Source organism: Sciurus carolinensis, chromosome 9 (assembly GCF_902686445.1).
Source record: "Sciurus carolinensis chromosome 9, mSciCar1.2, whole genome shotgun sequence".
In the NCBI taxonomy this organism is placed as follows: domain Eukaryota; kingdom Metazoa; phylum Chordata; class Mammalia; order Rodentia; family Sciuridae; genus Sciurus; species Sciurus carolinensis.
Window position 1 is genome coordinate 65,187,076 of NC_062221.1, and position 19,472 is coordinate 65,206,547.

Sequence of the window (19,472 nt, forward strand, 5' to 3'; positions counted from 1 at the left end):
TGAGAGACATACCATTATTCTCTTTATCCCACTTTACAATGAGGAAGCTGAAGATCAGAAGCTTAAGGAATGTGTCCCAGGTCACAAGTTAACCAAGTGGTGAATCCAGATATTTTAGCTCTGGAGACTGCCCAATATAGCTCTTTGTAGAAAGAGATTTGGAGAGAGAAGCCAGATTGACTCTTGTCAGTCTGCAGTTTTGATCCATATGAAGCATGATCGCACTTCCAGCCTTTGGGTTCCACCAAATCCCTCTGTTTCTAATCAATTTCCACTTTTTCTTATATCAGCTAAATGAGTTCTGTTCATTGCAACCAAATGATCTCTGACTCAATAAATTGGAATAAGAGGGAACATTTTCCAGCAGCGGGTGGCGGGGGGGTTGGTTGAAATTAGCTAGAATTGTGTTATGTTAATCAGCCAGAGAAATACGTGAGAGATGTTTTAATTTTGCTCTTTCTTAAACTCACAGAGTAAACGAAGCAGGGATGATCTAATTGCTTTAATAACAGAGATGAAATTTCATACAAAAGTATCATTTAGACCTCTGCCTGGTGGCTGGGAACTAATGTGATCATGGCTTCACTTCCACGTGGAGGGATTGGACCTAAAATGCAGGGAGGGATCTTCAGAATGGGAGTTAGCCAAGGGTGTAAACGATTCTTAATTAGTCTTGATTTTTTGTTTATTTGTTAATTTGTTTTAATTATTGCATGATTTTTCCATTGCTGTGTTCTAAATCATCCCCTCAAAATACAGGAGCTTAAAAAACCATTAATCATTGGATTCTCTCTCATGAATTTTGTGGATCAGGATTCAGACAGGAAAGCGCAGAGATGATTATCTTCACTTCCCAACTGAGAAGCTGTGAGGTCTGTGCAGGGTCGGTGGCAGGAATCCATGTCTTCATTTCTAAATCTGCCCTTGTGGCTGGCTATCAGCTGGGACCTCTCCTGGGCTATCATCCAGAACACCTACAAGTGGCTTCCCCATGCGGTTGCTTCGCATAACCTAGTTGGTCTTCTTCTCAGGATTGCTGCTGGGTTACAAGAACAAGAATCCTCTGAGAACCAGGGAAAAGCTGTATGGCCTCTGTGATCTGATCTCAGAAGTCGCAAAGCATCTCTTCTTCCAGTCATCAATCTGCCTACCTTAAAATGTGAGTCCATAGATCCCACCTATGGATCCCACCTATGGGAGAAAGAAATGGCAAAGTCACACAATCAGAAGATAACATTTCTGGGCAAGGTGACACACCTGCAATTCCAGTGACTCAGGAGACCCAGGCAGGAGGATCACAAGTTCAAAACCAGCTTCAGCAACTTAGCAAGGCCCTAAGCAGTTTAGTGAGATCCTGTTTCAAAATAAAATATAATAATAATAATAATAATAATAATAATAATAATAATAGAGCTGGGGATGTGACTCAGTAGTAAAGTGCCTCTGGTTAGATCCCTGGCACAAAAAAAAAAAAAAAAAAAAAAAAAAAAGAAGAAGAAGAAGAAGAAGAAGAAAAAGAAGAAGGGGAAGAAAATGTTGGATGGAAACTAACACAGAGACAAAATACAGTGACAAATGCTGATTTTTAAAAAAGTAACATTAAAAACCATTTTGTGGAAGTCTGTAAGTCTCATATTTCTTTAAAAAGCAGAGCATTTAATAAAGACTCGACTGACATGATTGAAAATTTCATCCTTTGAAAGGGACAGGTAGGGACAAGAAGAAGTCAGACTTTATTCTACCAGTAAACACCTGTTAGTGATATGAAAATGATGAGAGCTTCGGAGAGAGTGTCCGTCCCATTAAAGCAGGATGTGTGGCTTCAGACTTACAAGCTGGAGGAAAGCAGATTTCAAAAATTTCAAAATAGATGATCTCATAGTGATAACCTCCAAAAGGGAGTACGGCTAAAATAGAATGACTCTAAAAATAAAATCCAGAACCTAAAATTGCAAATGATCCTGATGAGGAAGAAAAAGAGGAGAGATCCAAGGAAAACAGCCTTTTTTTTGTGCTAATGAGTGCAGATTTTAAGAGGAAGCACACCAAGATGGAAGGAGGAACACAAATCAAGAATGTGTATATTAAGATGTCACAAATGTTTGAGAAAGTCAGAGGATAGCAAAAGCACAGAAAAACTTGAGGTTTCCAGGGTTGGAGGAAGGTAAAGATTAAAAAAAAAAAAAAAGCCCTTTTGACCCTGTACAGAAGAACAAGGAAAGAAGAGGCAAATGCCATTTCCAAGCCCATAATTTGACCTGTTAAAACTATAGTCAGCCTCCTAGTTAACACAGCAAATGCCTTCACAGAAGATGCAATCCATAAACCTCTGTAGCAAATACCATTTTGTAAAATTTTCTTCAACTGACAGAAAGCAAAATGACTTCATTTCTATTTCACTTTTTTCTTCAGCTTTATGAACTTTAAGATTTAAAATGACTACATGTCCTACGCCGCTTAGGGTAGGCCCAATTTCTACCTATGGTCCAGCTATAATTACTAACCGTGTTCCATGTCATTCTTAGAAATATCCCGGTTTGAATACTGGACTGAAGTCTTTGTACAAAAAGCAGGACAAAAGCACTATTGGAGGTATTAAATATTAAGTTTTTCCCTTTATTCTACAGTATTTCTGGACTTCTTTTGATGTTTTGTGTCATTTTATACTGTTCTAAGTCAAGAAAAGATAAAAATTTAAATTACCAGCATGAATATTACTTTTATTCTTTGTATCATGTAATGCCAGTTTTAAATGCAAATACAAGGGCATTGCTTTTGTAAGTGGAATCACTAAAGACACATTCATATGTGTATATATATTTTGTTTTATCAGAATGGTGGAAACCCTGCACAAAACTAACATGACTGTTTTTATTTAACCTTTTGAAAAACACACACATTCTACCAACTACCTTTATATTTGGCTTATTATGCAAAAGAAAAAACTGAAAGGAAAAGAGACCAAGAGATGTCCTGTCCCTTTCCTTCTATGCCGTAATGTCCAGGCAAGTGATGGGCAATACAGGGAAGCAACACAAACTACAAAGAACACGATGAAGTTCCTTGGTCATTTGTGTTTCTTAAAATACCATTGCTACCATCTGTGCATGAGGAAAGTTCCAGGGCTAAGGGAAAGTGACCTCTCAGGGCTGTCATCACCCCCGCCATAGCACACTCGCAGGGTGCCAATTTGAGTCTGGCTGAACTCCTGTGCGTCAGGGATCCACTGGAGCTCTGCTCAGGGGCCATTCCAGCGCTCTGAGAAGGGAGGGGCAAGGACGGTGCTGGACACACTCATTGTGCACTATCTCCTCCCACCATGTGCATGTTCTGAGGTCTCCTCAGCATGCACTCGAACAACACAAGATCAAAGATGAAATCAAGAATCTCAAGGCAGCAACAGAGAACTGTAAGTCATGGTCATGTGCTCATGAAGTAAGATAAGAATTGTGTATATTTTGTTTTGAGACAGGGTCTCACTAAGTTGCTTACAGCCTCGCTTAGTTGCTGAGGTTGGCTTTGAACTTGCGATCTTGCGATCCTCCTGCCTCAGCCTCCCAAGTCACTTGGATTACAGGAGTGTACCACCACACCCAGATTGTGTATGGTTTCTTGAACTAGCATGTATATCATGAAGTGTTGAGAGCATGTTAAAGCACGTATTGTTGATTGAGTACTACTTCCAGAGTTTCTGGATCAGCAGCCTGGGATAGACTCTTGAAATTTTATATTTCTAACAAATTCCCAGATAATGCTGATACTACTGGTCCTGGGACTACACTTTAAGAACCTCTAGTTAAAAACAGGCTTCAGACACTTGACTGTGCATACCTACACTAGGTTATCTTGTTAAAAAGCAAATCTGAAGATGTTGTTCTGGGGTGGGGCCAATACTGCTGGTCTGCAGGCACACTTTGAATAGCAAGTCTAGAGTAGTTGCTAAGTACTACAGGAGGAAGAAGGGCGGGGCTTGAAATGGGCTCTGAAGCATGGCAGGAATTGCTTAAGAAGAGGCCAGAGTGCATTCCAGGAAGGGCAAAGGGAATGCAGGCAGAGAGGAACCAGAACAGCGAGGAGCTGGATATGGGGGAAGCAGAGGCTTTTACTGGAGATAGGGAACTGAGGGTACAGGACCAGAATGCACAGGATTCAGGGGAAGAGGTGATGTCTTCCTAAAACCGGCAGTTTAGCGGGTATGACTGGGATGTAGATTTCCCAAAGCAGCTCTCTAAACCTGCTATCATTAAACGCTGGCTCTCTAGCGAATGTTAAGCAAGCAGTCCCAGAGAGACCAAACAGAAGTTGAATGTCCTTTGTGGGGCATCCTGTGGCAGCATTGTGGGGGAGCAGAGGTCTTCTGGAGTCAGGATGTGGCTTGGGAAGGTGGCTCTGGTGAACAGGGCTTGTTCTGTTTCTTGTGTACCATGGGGGCAAGGTCCTAGATGCTCTCTCTCAAGTCCCTTCAAACAAGGAGATAGCATGATTTGGGGACTTGTGTGTTCCACCTCTCAACACCCCTGCCACGAGAGTCTGATGTGCTGGGTCAGGGCTGAGTATGGGTGGTGATTCCCAGCGCAAGGGGGCTTCATGGAACACTTGCTGCCATCTGTCTCTAGGTGTGTCCCTTCAGGGTTAGGCCTGGAGTATCCAGGAACTTGGGCAGTTCCAACCCTCAATGAAGCACTCCTGGGACAGTCACCTTGACCACTGGGATCCAACATAGACCCCAGTGTGCCTGGGGAAGGGTGGAGGGTGGGATGAAAACTAACAAGTGGCTGAGGCTGTGGTCTGAATGATGCGACATACCCTGCTGCTTCTCCTGCCTCCCACTCGGTTCATGGATTCATCATGCCTGGTATTTAGGAGAAGCTCTCCATGCTGAACAATGGGAACCGTCACCTGGGTTTACTGATAAATTAATAAACGAAGATTCTAGCAATTTGTAGATATTAACTAAAACTGCACAAAAGATCAGAAAATTTCTCTTTGAAGGCTGAAAGTCAGAGAGAAAGAGAGAGAAGAGAGAGAGAGAGAGAGAGAGAGAGAGAGAGAGAGAGAGAGAGATTTTTCTCCTTTGCTGCGAGAGCACAGAAAGGGCACCCAGAATTTATCGGGCCTTTGTCTTGAGCTGTACCTACAGGAAAGAAAGGTCTCACCCCTGCCCCCCAGGGAGGTCAGTAAACCCACTTCATTGAGGTTTTTAATTCCAGGGGTAATCCCTTCCTTCCGTGCCAGGTGGGGGGTAGAGAGACCCTCACATCCAAGTCTTTGATCTGGTTTGGAGCAGAAAGAACAACTTCTATAAAACTGTCAGGGAGATGGGAAGGGTCTTCAAAGAGAGGTCATAAATGGGCAGTTCACCTTTGATCAGTCCCCCAGATCCTTTTTATAGCCCAGGATTATTGTTTTAGAGGTGCCCTTCAAGTGTCCCCCCAGGAATCATGTGACTGAAGAACAATTAGATTGTTCTAAAAGTTTAGAAAGTTGTGTAGAAAGACTTTCATTTTCACTAAAGAAGGAGACCAAAAGAGAGAAAAAGAAAAGACCAGCCCAAACCATAAAGTAGATCTCTACATTGAAAATAAATTGAAAATCCCGTCTGCTTCTTTCTTTGTAATAGGATACTCTCTGGCTTGGTGATTCCCCTAAAATCTATTAACTGAGGAGGTTATAAGACGTACATTTAAACTCACGCTTTATATCCAGACAAAAGAAACAAAGCATTTACTGTCTCTTATTACTGGATTTTTATTTCAGGCTATTAAAATGTCAAAAAAAATTAGAAATTTAGTCCGATTTTTTTCACTTGGTAGTATAAGCAGGTACTGGAGCCGATCACTTATTTCCACTGAATTTCATGTGGGTGATTCAACGCCTCATAGACAGACTAATTCTCCATGGCTATATCAGGGTTTCTCTGAATGTCTCCATCCCCTCTCATTCCAATAACCACTGAGAGAGAAAGTTTACGATCTGTTGTTCTTCAAACCTGGTCAGTGGAAGGTTCTGGTCCTGGACCTTCTTGCTTGTTCTTTGAGTCCTTTCTCTCAGGAGCAGAGTTGTGAGCAGCCATGTTCCCACAACCACACTGCCAACCACACCCCAGGAATGTCCCATTTCTGGCCACATCCTGGCTTCTTCTGCTTGTTCATCGATCAGAAGGCAAAAACCATATCCCCGTGAAGGGCAGTTGGCCTGGCATTCACCACACCTAAGTCACCACCCAGCCCCATCCCAAGCCCACTGGAGTCCAGTGGGACAACTTCTTCCTTCTCTAAGTAAGTACCTCTGCTGTGGTTCTAGGGGGCTGCCTCCTCCAGCACCTTTAGCACCCCACTAAATTGCAAGGAGATTGACCACTTCACTGACCAAGACTGAGCCCCTCAAGTAGGTCTGCAATGGGTCTAGCCCAAATTACAGAATCACTCAATGTGCCTTATCTCCTGAGTGGGGACAACATCTGATACATGACTAAGACATTCTCTCCTACCACGAGAGAGCCACAGTATTAGACACTGTGGTTGTTCATGCACAAAGCCCTGACATCTGCTGGGAGGGTCCCTGAGCTGGGAAAGTGAACAGCAACCTGTTGAGAACTGGAGGGTCCCTTCAAACTACCAGCAGACTCAGAAAGACTGATTGGTAGTAATATGGAGTCTGTGACAAGGCAGCTGATCAGCAGAATCCTCCTGAAGGCAAATATTTACAGTTTGAGATTTTCTGATTGACTCACTGTCTCTTCTTCCTGTCCTAAACACACACACATGCATGCACACACATGTACATGCAATTCCATCTTTCTCTCATGATCATCTATCTGTGAGCTCCAGGGATTCTTCTGTTGCCCCTGCACAGTGATGCACATCTTTTCTGGTGAACTCCAGGTATTTGCACATGTATGCATACATTCAACATCTGGTAAGGACAGTAAAAAACTTGGGCAGCTTAAGACAAAATCAGTCTAAGCATACATGTATTTATTACTCATTTGACAAATAAATACTGAGTGTCTTGCACATACCAATAAGTGTCTAGGGAATACAGAGAAGACAAGATAAAGACAATTATTATTTGGGGACTTATAGATAAGTCCTGGGTGAGTTAATCAGACTTCTCACATTCTTACTGTTGATTTGACTTTTCTGTGCACATATGGAGTGCTGGGGATTCAACCAGAGGCCTTGTGCATGCTAGGCAAGCACTCTACCTCTGAACCACACCCCAGCCCTGCTTCAACTTTTTAAAGAGGTTCTGTTTCAGCCATTTCATGTCTGGTCCACATGCAGTTTGGGCTACTTGGAAATGGGACATCTTTTCCACTTGCTCTCATTGTGACAGGATCTATGTTCATGCTGTAATTTTACATTCTTTCTACGGGAGGTTACTTGTTATCTTAAGCCTGTGGCTGGGACAGCATCCCAAATGGCAAGCTCTCAAAGGGCATGGGTTGGCGTGGGAAAGCCAGGGAACCCAGTCCTTTGGGGAGGAGAATGGTAGGGTAAACTAGAAAAAGGGAGTCCTTTGTAAAGGCTGTAATTTCTGTTGTGCCCAGACTCTCTGGGCTTAATAGAAATGGAAGCTGGAACCCTGGCAGTGTTGCCATAAGAGGAGGTATTTTGTCTGAAACCCTGGAAGCAGATGATAACAGGGTGAAGGGGTTGGGAATGGGAGGTTCACTAAGCTCCATTCCAGGGAAGCACGCTTCCAAGTGCAGGAGGTAAACAGAGGCTATAGTGGGTGAGGCTCAACAAGGGAGACAGACACAAAGGTCCCAAGGTTCAACAGGACCAGCTTCTAGGTTCTCACCCAGGAACATATTAAAGACTCTGATCTGCCATTGGCAGTTTCTCCATTGCCCTGGCTTGGAAACTTAGGATATCCACCCGGGGATCTTGCCACAGCTTCCCGCTGCTAGCAGTTCTTTGGATTTATATGCTCTTTAGCAATGATCCGAGGACCAGCTTAGAGATGTTTCATTCTTATCCATGAAAATCCTAACATGTCAGCTCCATCATCCTCAGTAAATCCAAGAGCAAAACTACATCTGTGACAGGATTCTCACTACTGATTAGTAAATCCTTATGATTTGTGCATTCCGTATTTACTGGGGAGGGGTGCTTAAGAAATACTTGCCGAGCTCCTGCCTCCTGGGCTTGGGATAATCTCTCTTTAAATTCTCTTCCTCCTCTCAGCCTCTGCTCCTTTCCTCAGCCCTCCACTTGGAGAAATCTTCCTCCACTCCATCTATTCTCACACCATCCTACTTAGCTCTTCCCTGCGGCAGTCCTTTTCGCACTGGACACTCAGAGATGTGCTCATGGGTTGCTCCCACCCTGTTAACCCTCTGGTGCTGAAAGCCCTGATGTATCTCTCTTGGTGCTCAGCACTGTGCTGGGCACAGAGCGAGGGGCTCCATAAAGGTTTGTTGGACCAGACAATGAACAAGGGAATGAACAAAGGAGCACAGAGGTGCATGGGATGCATGTGGATGACAGGTGACAGGGCAGACAACCAGTTGGGTCAGGTGTCCCCTTTGTGCCAGACACAGAGTTGGAAGAACTCCCTGCTGCTCCCTCCCCTTAGATCTGCCAGAAAGGCTTGCCTGGCCCTTGGGCTTGCCAGGGGTAAGATACAGCCTCCCTCATTTTCAAGGTCTTGACAAGTGCAGAAGGAAAGTTCCTTCACCTGGCAGCTTCATCAGCTTACATTCAAATTACCTTCTCCCAAAATTCTACACCGCCTTTTCTTCTTCAGGAGGTAAAATAATCCCTCGACAGACTGTTTCCTGTTCTATAAAATGACTCCCTTCTGCTTGCCACCTTCCCACTGTGGCATTACCTTTTCTTGATGTTTTCCACAGCCCTCTCTTAGTCTCCTTCTTCCTTTACTAATAAGACTTCTTGGCCCTGAGCCTGAGCATGGCTCCCCCAGCTGGCCCTTAGATCCCTCACCTGGTCTCTGGTGGATCTCACCTCCCCTCGGTACCCTTGGCTTTGAAGTAGGTGGTAAGAGAGCAAGGTCAACCCTCTCTCCTCCTGTGCAGTCTTTTCCCTGCCACTGTCCCAGGCCCTTAGCTCCAGGAGTGCTAAGCCTGGGTAGTTTCTTCATCTAATTTCCCAGCCAACTTGGACTAGACAATTGAAAAGGGTAGGAAGTTCTTTAAGTTGTCCAGGGGGGACTCACTTAGACTGAATGTCTTAGCCTAGGGAGGTCAACTGACTCTTCCCAGATTCCCTTCTTAGGGGGCTCATAGTTCCTAGGAGAGCACCAGGCACTTGGGGTTGTTCAACAAGAAGAAACAGTGCTGGAGGGGTTCAGGGAGGGTGGGATGAGATAAAGAAGAGGCTGGGTAGTGGGAGCATGGGCAGATTCAAAGGAACCAGCCACCAGCCACACTGTGGATTAGCTCTGCAAGTCCAGAGGCAGCGAGGCCCTGGGGCTGTGACCCAGGCCTGACAGGAAGGAAGCTTGTTGTTGGAGGACTGGGATTGTGAAGCCCATGTGTGGAGCTTGTGTACTCCGCACACCATTGAGCAGTCCCTCTGAATCTACCCCAGGCTAGAACCCAGACAGAATTGAGGAATTAGGGCTGCTATCCTCTAAATTGTGCCCACTCAGACACGGTCGGGACTAGGACTGGTTTCATTAGGAAGGAAATCAGGCTCTTTGGCTATAGGACAATGTTACATGAGTACCCTAAGGATAGAGCTATATCTCTCTGGTTCACTCTCCCCCTTCTCCACCCTGCTTCTGCTCTGTGGGAGGGCTATAGCAATAGGGTGCCTGTGACTTTTGGCTTCTGGTTGGATTTAGTCAAAGAAGAGACTGGGCAGACGGGGGAAGGAAAGGGATGTTGGGGGTTTTGTTTCCTCAGTTGCATCCCTGTGACATTGCTTTAGTTTGGCGTTTCCTTTCTGAGCATCTCAACTCTGCACAGCTCTCTTTCCTGGTTCTGGTAACCTAACCCTTCCTTGGTTCCCTTGGGTTCAGGGGTGGTCACAGATTGGCTTCCACTAGCCCTGGTTGAAACTTTCTTTTTGACTCTCCTACCCTCCAAACTTCTCTTTGTTATTAGTCAGCCCCTTTAGAAAGAAATTCTCCTTAAATTACCCTATCTTAACAGTGCTTTTTCTCTCCTATGGGGACCCTGACTAGTAGACACAGATGCTCCCCAACTTACAATGGGCTCACCTCCTGATAAACTCATCACAAAATGAACATATCATTCAATCAAAAATGCATTTACTATACCTCACCTACAGAACATCATTGTTTAAGTCTAGCCTACCTTAAATGTGTTCAGAACACTTACATTAGCCTACAGTTGAGTAAAATCTTCACACGAAAGTCTCTTTTGTAATAAAGTATTGAATATCTCATGTAATTTATTGAATATTATACTGAAAAGTAGAAAATGGAATGGTTGTATGGGTACTCTTTCACCCTGTCATAAAGTTGAGTAATTCAAATTAAATCACCATAAGTTTGGACAGTCTGTATAAAACTGTATTTCCATATGATTCCCAAATTTTCTTAAACAATACTGTCTGAAGCAGGATGCTGTGGCACATACCTATAATCCTAGTAACTCAGGAGGCTGAGGCAGGAGGATCACAAGTCCAAGGTCAGCCTGGACAACTTTGTGAGATCCTGTCTCCAATAAAATTAAAAGGGTTGAGAATGTAGCCCCGTGGCAGAGCACTTGTCTAACATGCATGAGGTCCTGGGTTCAAACCCCAGTAAATAAAACACAGGAAGGAAGAAAAAAATATACCATCTGGAGGCCAGCCTGAGCCAGAGAGAGTGCTGAGCTGTCGGGTGTCAGAGTAGCCAATTACAGCAACAATAAGACCAAATGAAAGTGACAGAAAAGCCTTAATTCTTTCCTGGGATGGTATCAGCAAGAGGCTGGGACTGGAGAGGACAAACTGCTGTTCATTTTCTCCATGCAGCAGAGTGCCCTCAGGCAGGTCAGCATGGTCCTAGGGGACATCTCCCAGTTGAGGGAGCCTCCAACAAAAGGCTCTGGCAAGACCCGGGGATGGAAGTACAAGTCTGTGTGTAGAAAGTGCCTGCAGGATTGCCACAGCCCCTGCACCCACCACCCCTGTAAAGAGGCCTCAGCAGAGGCAGCTGGAGAAGACCTCTGCCCAGGTCTCAGGTGCAGACACCCAGGAATGGGGTCTGTGGATCAGAGCTGCTCATATGTGAGGAGCATGGGCTGCCTGGAGCCTGGGTCCCTCACTGTTACTCCCTCCAGAGACTGCTGTGCCCTGGCTGGGGGCAGAGGCCAGGGGGGGAGGGCAGTAGTCAACGAAGTCTGCCAGGTTGACTTTTGCCATTGCCTAGAGCCAGGTCAGAAAAATCATTCATGGGCTCTTAGGCAGGGGTCAGACTCCTCAAGCACACACACAATGCACAGAAATGTCAACAATAGTGTCTCTAGCTCAGGACTGTCCAATAGTAATGTAATGTTAGTCACATATGTAAGTATTTTAGTAGCTGCATTTAAAAAGGGGGAGGGAAACAGGTGGAAGTAACTTTAACAGTATATTTAATCCAATATATCTTGTATTTTCTTTCCTTTACTATGACAAATACCTGAGATGAGTCAACTTATAAAACAAAAAGGTTTATTTTGGCTCACAGTTTTAGAGGTCCCAGCTCATGTTTCATTGGCCCTGTTGCTTTAGCCTGTGTTGAGGCAGCACATCATGGCAGGAGTGTGGCAGAGCAAAGTCACTCATACCTTGACCAAAAATTAAAGAAAGAAAGAAAGAAAGAAAGAAAGAAAGGATGCATATCGCCAATAATCTAATAAGGGCCCACCTCTCAAAGATTCCACTACAACCCAAGAGCACACACTGAGGACCAAATCTTTGACATGGACTTTCGGGCAACACTTAAGATTCAAATTATAGCAATATATCCAAAATATAATTTTAGGCACATGACACATGTTTTTAAAAGTATTAATGATATATTTTATGGTACTTTTTTATACTAAATCTTCAAAATTTGTGCATATTTTATAATTACAGCACATCTCAATTCAGATTAGCCACATTTCAAGTACTCGAAGGCAATATGTGCCTACGTTTGAGATAGCACCATGCTAGGTGATGGGCTTATGAGGTCTTAAAATATTTTTCCAAGTTTTCTCACACAAATGTGTTTTAAATTTTATTTTAAATGTATACACTACAAATACTATCATATCTAAGTTTTCTTTATTTTCTAATTTATTTTAGTAACAATTTCCTCTTAAAAATTTAGCCTTGGCTGTAGCAGCCTGAGAGAAAAAGGGGCTATTTCCATTTTGAATGATTGAGACAGGAGAGCATCTGGTGGGCCAGGTTGAAGTTGGGTCCTCAGAAAAAGAAGGCAGAGTTGTGGGAGCCAGAGAGGGCTGTACAAGCCACCAGGGCTGGCTGAGTCTTCCTTTTTGTCTGGGGCTGCTGCCTGCGTGGATCTGAGCATCACCCAGACTAAAGCCACCTTGCCCCAGAACCAAGATCTAACCAGATACCTAGCTGGACCTCACTTGAAAATATACAGGTCTTTCTAAGTAATTCTGAATGGTTTTCAAGGAGTAAGTGGGACACTAAATTTGAGTTTCAAAAATTGAAGGAGGATTCCAAGAAGTTGGTCAGCTCTGCTCTACACCAGAAGGTAATTATTTAACGCTTTCGAACAGTAAAAAAAAAAAAAAAAAAAAATTGTGTGTGTGTGTGTTAAATGTATATGTATGTGTATATGTTTGTGTGTGTGTGTGTGTGTATATATATATATATATATATATATATATATACATGATTCATGTATGATTTGTAGCAGGCAGTGTACAATCTGTTCTGGGCTTATAGGAAGTATTTGCAGGTTGGTAACTAGTTGGCTGGTTGGTATGGAAACACCTGCCATGATAAGTAGCAGAGAATTTACCCAATAGCTAGAGGCATTTTGGATAAGCTAAGAACTCTGAATTGGGTACCAGGATCCCTCCTTCTGACCTCTCTATGTGACCTTGAACAGAGTGCTTTTCTACCTGGTACTTATGTACCTTGACAGACAGGGTATTAAATCAGACTCCCTAGATGATCTCTAAGACTCATTGCGGTGAAAGCATTTTGTGACTCCCTCCCCCCACCACACACACTGGAGGAAGCATTTAAAAGCCAAGCAGTTCAAAGATGGAATTTGGAAATGACTTCCAAGTCTGATTTCTGGGACAGCTGAGGCCAGAAGAGGAGGACAATGTGCATTCATCATTAGAACCAACATCGGGTGGAAAAGAACTGCCCAGAGCCAAGGACCTGACTAGGCAGGATTGGGCAGAAACCACCTGGGCATTAGCAGACACGATACTGCTGAGTTTTGTTTCCACTGGAAAAGTCCTTTTTTTCTGAGGCAATGTTTTCCACAGCTCCAGGGGGCTGTGGTAATTTCCTAACAAGATTTTCCTATTTTGTGCAGCTGTAGTCTGGCATTTGAGACGCTGAGTGTTTTTAAGTCGAAACTCACTTCAGTTCTCCAGAGCTGAAGGATGGTGAGCTAATTCAGGGCCTGGTGTGTTCTGTGCTACGGCCTCTGCCCCTCAGACCGTGGGGCACTGCCCTTCTTTTCTGTACCTAGGAATTAAGTTGCTAATTGCATAAAATTACAAAATATCAGGTTGTAAGGTCCTTGAGAGGTCATCTAGCCTACTTTTCACATTCTATAGAAGGGGAAACTGAGGCCCAGAATAGGAGGAGCACTGACCCCAGGCCACATAGTCGGGTAGACAAAAGACCACTTTCCTGACTCTTTTGGACCCTCAGCCAACAAACTGTCCACTGTCCAAACTGTCCTCCTTAGGGAGTGAGGTGACTTAGGGAGAGAGAAAATTTAACTTGCTATGAATGGTTTAATAGTTTCCAGCCTTAATCTTATACCTCATGCTCACCTGATCCTTCTTCCTCTGTTCCCCGACTTCTCCATTCTGTCCTTTGTTTTTTGTTTTTGTTTTTGTTTTGTACCACAGATTGAACCCAGGGGCACTTAACCACTGAGACACATCCCCAACCCTTTTAAAAAATATTTTGTTTTGAGGCAGGGTCTCACCAAGTTGCTTAGAGCCTTGCTAAATTGCTGAGACTGCCCTTGAACTTGCAATCTCCTGCCTCAGCGTCCTGAGTCACTGGGTTTACAGGTGTGCGCCACCACTCCTGGCTGTCCTTCGGTTTTCAAGGTTTATTAGAAATGATAGATGAAATATGCAAACAAACAGGTTCACTCAGTAGGCATTCACTGAGAACCTTCCACTGCAAAGGATGTAGGATGAATAAGATAGGGGTCCACCATAGTCTGGGAGACCTGTTTTCCCTGATAACCGCAGTTCAAGGCCATGAGCGCAGTAGCATCTATGAAAGACACTGCCTAGAGAGCACCAGGAAAAGGTGGTTCATTCTAGCTGGGCATCTCAAAGATCACAGGAAGATGTGGACTGACAGGTAGAGAATGGCCTACATGAAACCATCACTGGTATTTTGCTTATTTGGTAGAGGAGCTGAATTCAGCTTCCAGGATGTGAGTGTTTATACTTAATCCACAACCATCAAAAGTGGGGACTTCCCACCCCCACCTCGAGATTCAGAACTTTATAAGAAAGCTCTGCTTCCATTAGCACTTACGCAGTCTCTTTCTCTACCTTATCTCTTTTGATGTTCTTTTTACGCTGCTGATTACATGTGCCTGGCTTACTCACATCCCAAGAGCCTCCACCAAGTCCTTCTCATTCCACTGTAGACATAGACCTTGGGAAGCGAGAACAGGCTAAGCCACAGGCATGACCAAGCCTTTGGGTCTGCACTTTTGTCATGTTCAGGAACTGCAATGGGTTTGGGGAGCCCCCTCCACACACACCCAAAATGAACGGTGAAAGCTTGTTAGGAGAGAAAGTTAATCTCCTGGATCTCTTTGTAAAGAAATTACCTTGTAAAATGTCAAGCACCTGGTTCAGTTAGTCCTTTCTCTAGGTTGTCATTTACCTGTAAAAGGAGCTCTATTCAAGCCTTAAATGTCAACTTCTTGTCTCTGAAAATGCTGGATCAAATAACCCCCTGCACGTTGCAGCCTGTACTCTCATTCTGAGGCTGAAACTCCCTGGCTATTAGTCAGGGGTGGCTAGACACTGCTGGGAATCAGTCCCAGGGGAATGTCCACTAGGTACTGCAGGATTTTGGATTTGAGTCTATAAGTTTAAAGCATCTCATTTCTGAAGGCAGTCCCTAACTCTATACCCCAAGCTATTCAAAAGATAACCACTCTTTGCAAAGGCAATTAGACTTGAGTTTTATTCCCAAGCGTGGGTCTTTCCCTGGCAGTTCTTCCTGTATCCAGCCCAGTTGCCTTCTCTTCTCTGAGCTGATTTGCCTGAGCTCCTGTCTTTTGATGGCCTTTCCCAGCCCCTGTGGCACCATATGTTCGATGATGTCATATAAAGAGGACCAATCTCCCTTAGCTGTCCTCTAACTTTTGGAATGAATCCTGTCCCCTCCATAATGTTGGGGGAAAAACAAATTAAACTCTAATGCAACTAGGGGGCTAATGAACCTGTCTTTCCCAGGGAATGGAAAACAAAGGTTCCAACCAATTGCAACTCCTCAAAATCCTGCTGAGAGGTGATCTGTCCCTGCCTGGACTAGCTGCTAATGAGCTCAGATTCGCCTATTCAGTGCTGTCCTTTGTTCCTGTCTTCAGTACTACCTGAATGCTCTCCCACCCCCACCATGCCTGCAGACACACTGAACCAGAAGTTCATCTTGGGGGCAAGAGATGGTGATTTGAGCCTCTAGTCATCGTAAATCACCGGAATGATGTCTCGAAATTCAAGGCAACATCAGCCTGTGCTACTTGGATTATTATGAGTTGGTATAAGCAGAAACACTAGGACATTTTCAGTGAAAATTATTTTAAATGCGAGAATCCTTTTTTTATTATCTCCTGTCTATTCTGGTCATAGAGTGATTATTATTGAATATTATCAGGCTGTATATTCACAGACCATGTGGTTCTTGCCTGGTATTTCCACCTTATTGCTCTCAAGTGCTCTAAGTGAAATATACATACAGTTATGAGTTAGTTTTAGAAGCAGCTTATTTTCCAAACCTTACATAACTGCACTGTGGTCTTGGCTTTGTTCCTATCCAGATACTAGGCTGAACGCTGACAAAATAAGCCAGCCAATTCAGACTAAGATCTCATTTGACTAACTCCCCTCCCCGCATACACACACCATCACCACCACTAAATTAGCACATTTCTTAGGCATCATTCAGAACAATGATTCTCAATCCTGGCTGCAATTAGAATCATTGGGGAGCTTTTTAAAAAAGAAAGAAAGAAAAAAAATCAGTGCCCAAACCCCACTCCAAATCAATTAAAATAGATTTTCTAGGAGTGGGCCTCAGGCACGGGAATTTTTATAAAGCTTCATGGGTGCATCAGTGTGCAGCTATAGTAGGAAATCAGTGTTTTAAACACAACCAAAATTAATGATTATAGGCTTTTCTTACATACCAACTGTTAATTTAATATTTGCATAAAACTTAAGATAGTCCCTTCAAGTCAAATAAAGCTAGCAGGAAGTTAGTCTATATAGTGCAAACAGATCACATAGGGAAGAACAAAAGCAGAGATATCATTCCAAAAGAGTACTCCCTAGGTTAGCCAGACCTCTGGGGATCTGAAAGCAATAATGCAGACAAACAAATGTGGCCAAATAAGTGGTAGCAACCAGTTCCCTATTGGGCATGCTTCTAGTAACACCCGGGTGTATGTGTGTGGAAGGTAGTCACGATCTGCATTTCATTCTCTCCACTGAGGAAACCTGGAGAGAAAGCCAACATTTAGCCACAGTACAGGGAAGGGAGGATGAATGAGATTAGACCCAGGACACAACCTCCTAACACTGACATTGGGACCATGGAAGACTGCTGCCTGAGCTTGAGAATTCCATGACAACCACACACTTGCATCTCAAGGATGCTTTCCTACCAGCACACTGTTCCCTGCTGCCAAACTCATACTCAAAGTGGATCCTGAAGGCAACCCCTTTCACCTGGCACCACCCGGTTCCATAAAAGGCATCCTGGCTGCCGCAGGTCCGCAGCTCCCCTGAGGAGGCAGAGTCTGCTTCTCTGAATTTGTTTGCCAAATTCATGAGTCTCCAAATGGTCCTGCTCACAGAGAGGTCCAACTTGCAAGCCTCACAACATCTCCATTGCTTCAAAGAATTGGGGGAAATCCGCTTCTAATTACCACATTCTTAGCTCATTTTCCTTTCCTGTAGGAAACAGACCCAGCTCCTTTATGAAAACTTGCAAATATTTCACATTTGTCTGGAGAATAGGTTTCTTTCCAGGTTTGGGGAAAACTGAAGTCACTGACGCTATCAGCTGCTGGCCGATAGTGTTGCGGAATGCCAGCACCGCTTCCTAGCCCTCTCAAACCTGACTATGAGGCCATTGTGGGGAAAGAGACAAATGAACCTCAAGTGGAAATGTCTCTGGGCCTGCTGGGAGTAATACCTCAAAGAGGAGAACTGAATAAGGTATATGGTGGCTGTCTTGAGCCTTCTCACCACCCCCCAGTACGTCCCTCAGCCCTGTCACAGGACTAGATGATTCTAGTTCAGACCCCATTTAGCATGGAACAGAGGAAACACCTTGTAACTCTTTTGGGAAGAGAAATGGAACAGCCTAGATCCCAGGACATCAGGTCTGCTGAACTTCCAGTCTGAATGTAGCCTGGCTTCCCTTGGGCTCCCATTAATCCAATACATCATTTTCTCTAAAGGGCACAGACCAAGCAAGATCTAGTCCAAGGTAACGAGGTACTTAGACCAGGTGCCTCAGGATGCTTCTCATTATTGGGATCACCCTATCCCTGGATCAAGTCTTCATCTGTGCATATTCAGGGTGACTAAGTGTCACGGGGACTGACGAAATGTTGATCAAATTCACAAGATATTGCATTTATTATAGACTATAAAGTTAGCAATAGATGAAATCTCTTAACATTACAGAGGGGACCATTAAGGCTCAGAAAAGAGAAGTGACTTTCTCAAGGCCACACTAGTTAATGGCAAGGGTAGGATGGGAACTCAGAAACCCCAATGCTCAAATCGGGTTTTCTTGCTACCATCCCATGCCACCAAATTCTAATGAAAAGTGGAGTGTACAAGTTTGGGAGGGAAGCAGTGTGCTGGGGCAGGAAAGCATCTTTGAGTTGGACACTTCTGGTTGACATGGAATTCTCAAGCCACTGCTGCAGGCTCCAGTGGTCCCAATGTCAGAACAAGAGAATGTCTCCTGGGTCTAATTGATAACATATTCTTTTCCCAAAAAGAAGGCTATTTGAGGAAGTAACAGTGTTATTCGGGATGTGTAGAGGGCCAGTCCAGGGTTTGTGCTGGAAAGAAATAGATGAAGCCATGCTGGGAAATTGGCATGGAGAGGCCCTCTGCTCCCTGCAGCAGGAGCAAGGAAGGCCAAAGCTACCGGAAACCTTTCCTGGCTCTATGGATAGTCAATAAAGAACCAAGAAAGAAGCAGGGCTCTAAGAGGAACCAATGTCCCTGAATTAGAAGTGGAACTCTTCTGAGAAAGGAGAAGCCAACAGAGGGAAAAGTTAATCCCTTCTTAACTGTTCTTTGTTCTGGACACAAGCTGAAGCAAGTAAGAGAAATTTCTAGCCCAGAACCCCCAGTGAGAAAAGTCGGGTCAGTTGATTCATTTAACCTACTGCCAGCCACAGAGGAGACCTGCAGGGAATTAAAGGGACACTGCCATTTTATGAGGGGGAAGAAAAAAACAGCTGCCTGAATGAAACTGCAATTGTGTCTGATCCCAAGTCAACACAGTGCCACAGTCAGAAGGGAAAAGATTCCCTTGATGCCAGATGTGGGGCTGAGCTCCCAAGGGCTGCTGGCAGGATATGGCTGTTCCCTCCTCCCCTACCTTCTGGAAAAATAAAAGCAAGGAAATTCAAACTTGGCTCTTGAATAGGCTCATTTTGTATATCAGTGTAACCTGAGCACCTCTCAAGCCCCAGGGCTTGGTGTCTGGTGATTTGTCCCTTTCTTGGCTCTGGAGACTGCCAAAAAGAGCTGGCTGTCCAGAGCCTGAGCCTGGGTTCCCTCTAGTCCAAATCAAAAGAAAAACAGAGGGTGCTGAGAATGTAATGGGCTGGAGGTCAAGTCTAGGCCACAGCCCTTGGCTCAACATGGGAACCAGAGTCATGTTTGATGGGATTCTTCAAAGATATTCTTGATTCAAAGAAAATTTGCTGAGAGAAAGGAGATTTAAACAATTTTTTTTTTAGTTATACCTTTATTTTATTTATTTATTTTTATGTGGTTCTGAGGATCGAACCCAATACCTCACATCTGCTAGGCAAGCCCTCTACCACTGAGCTACACTCCCAGCCCCAAG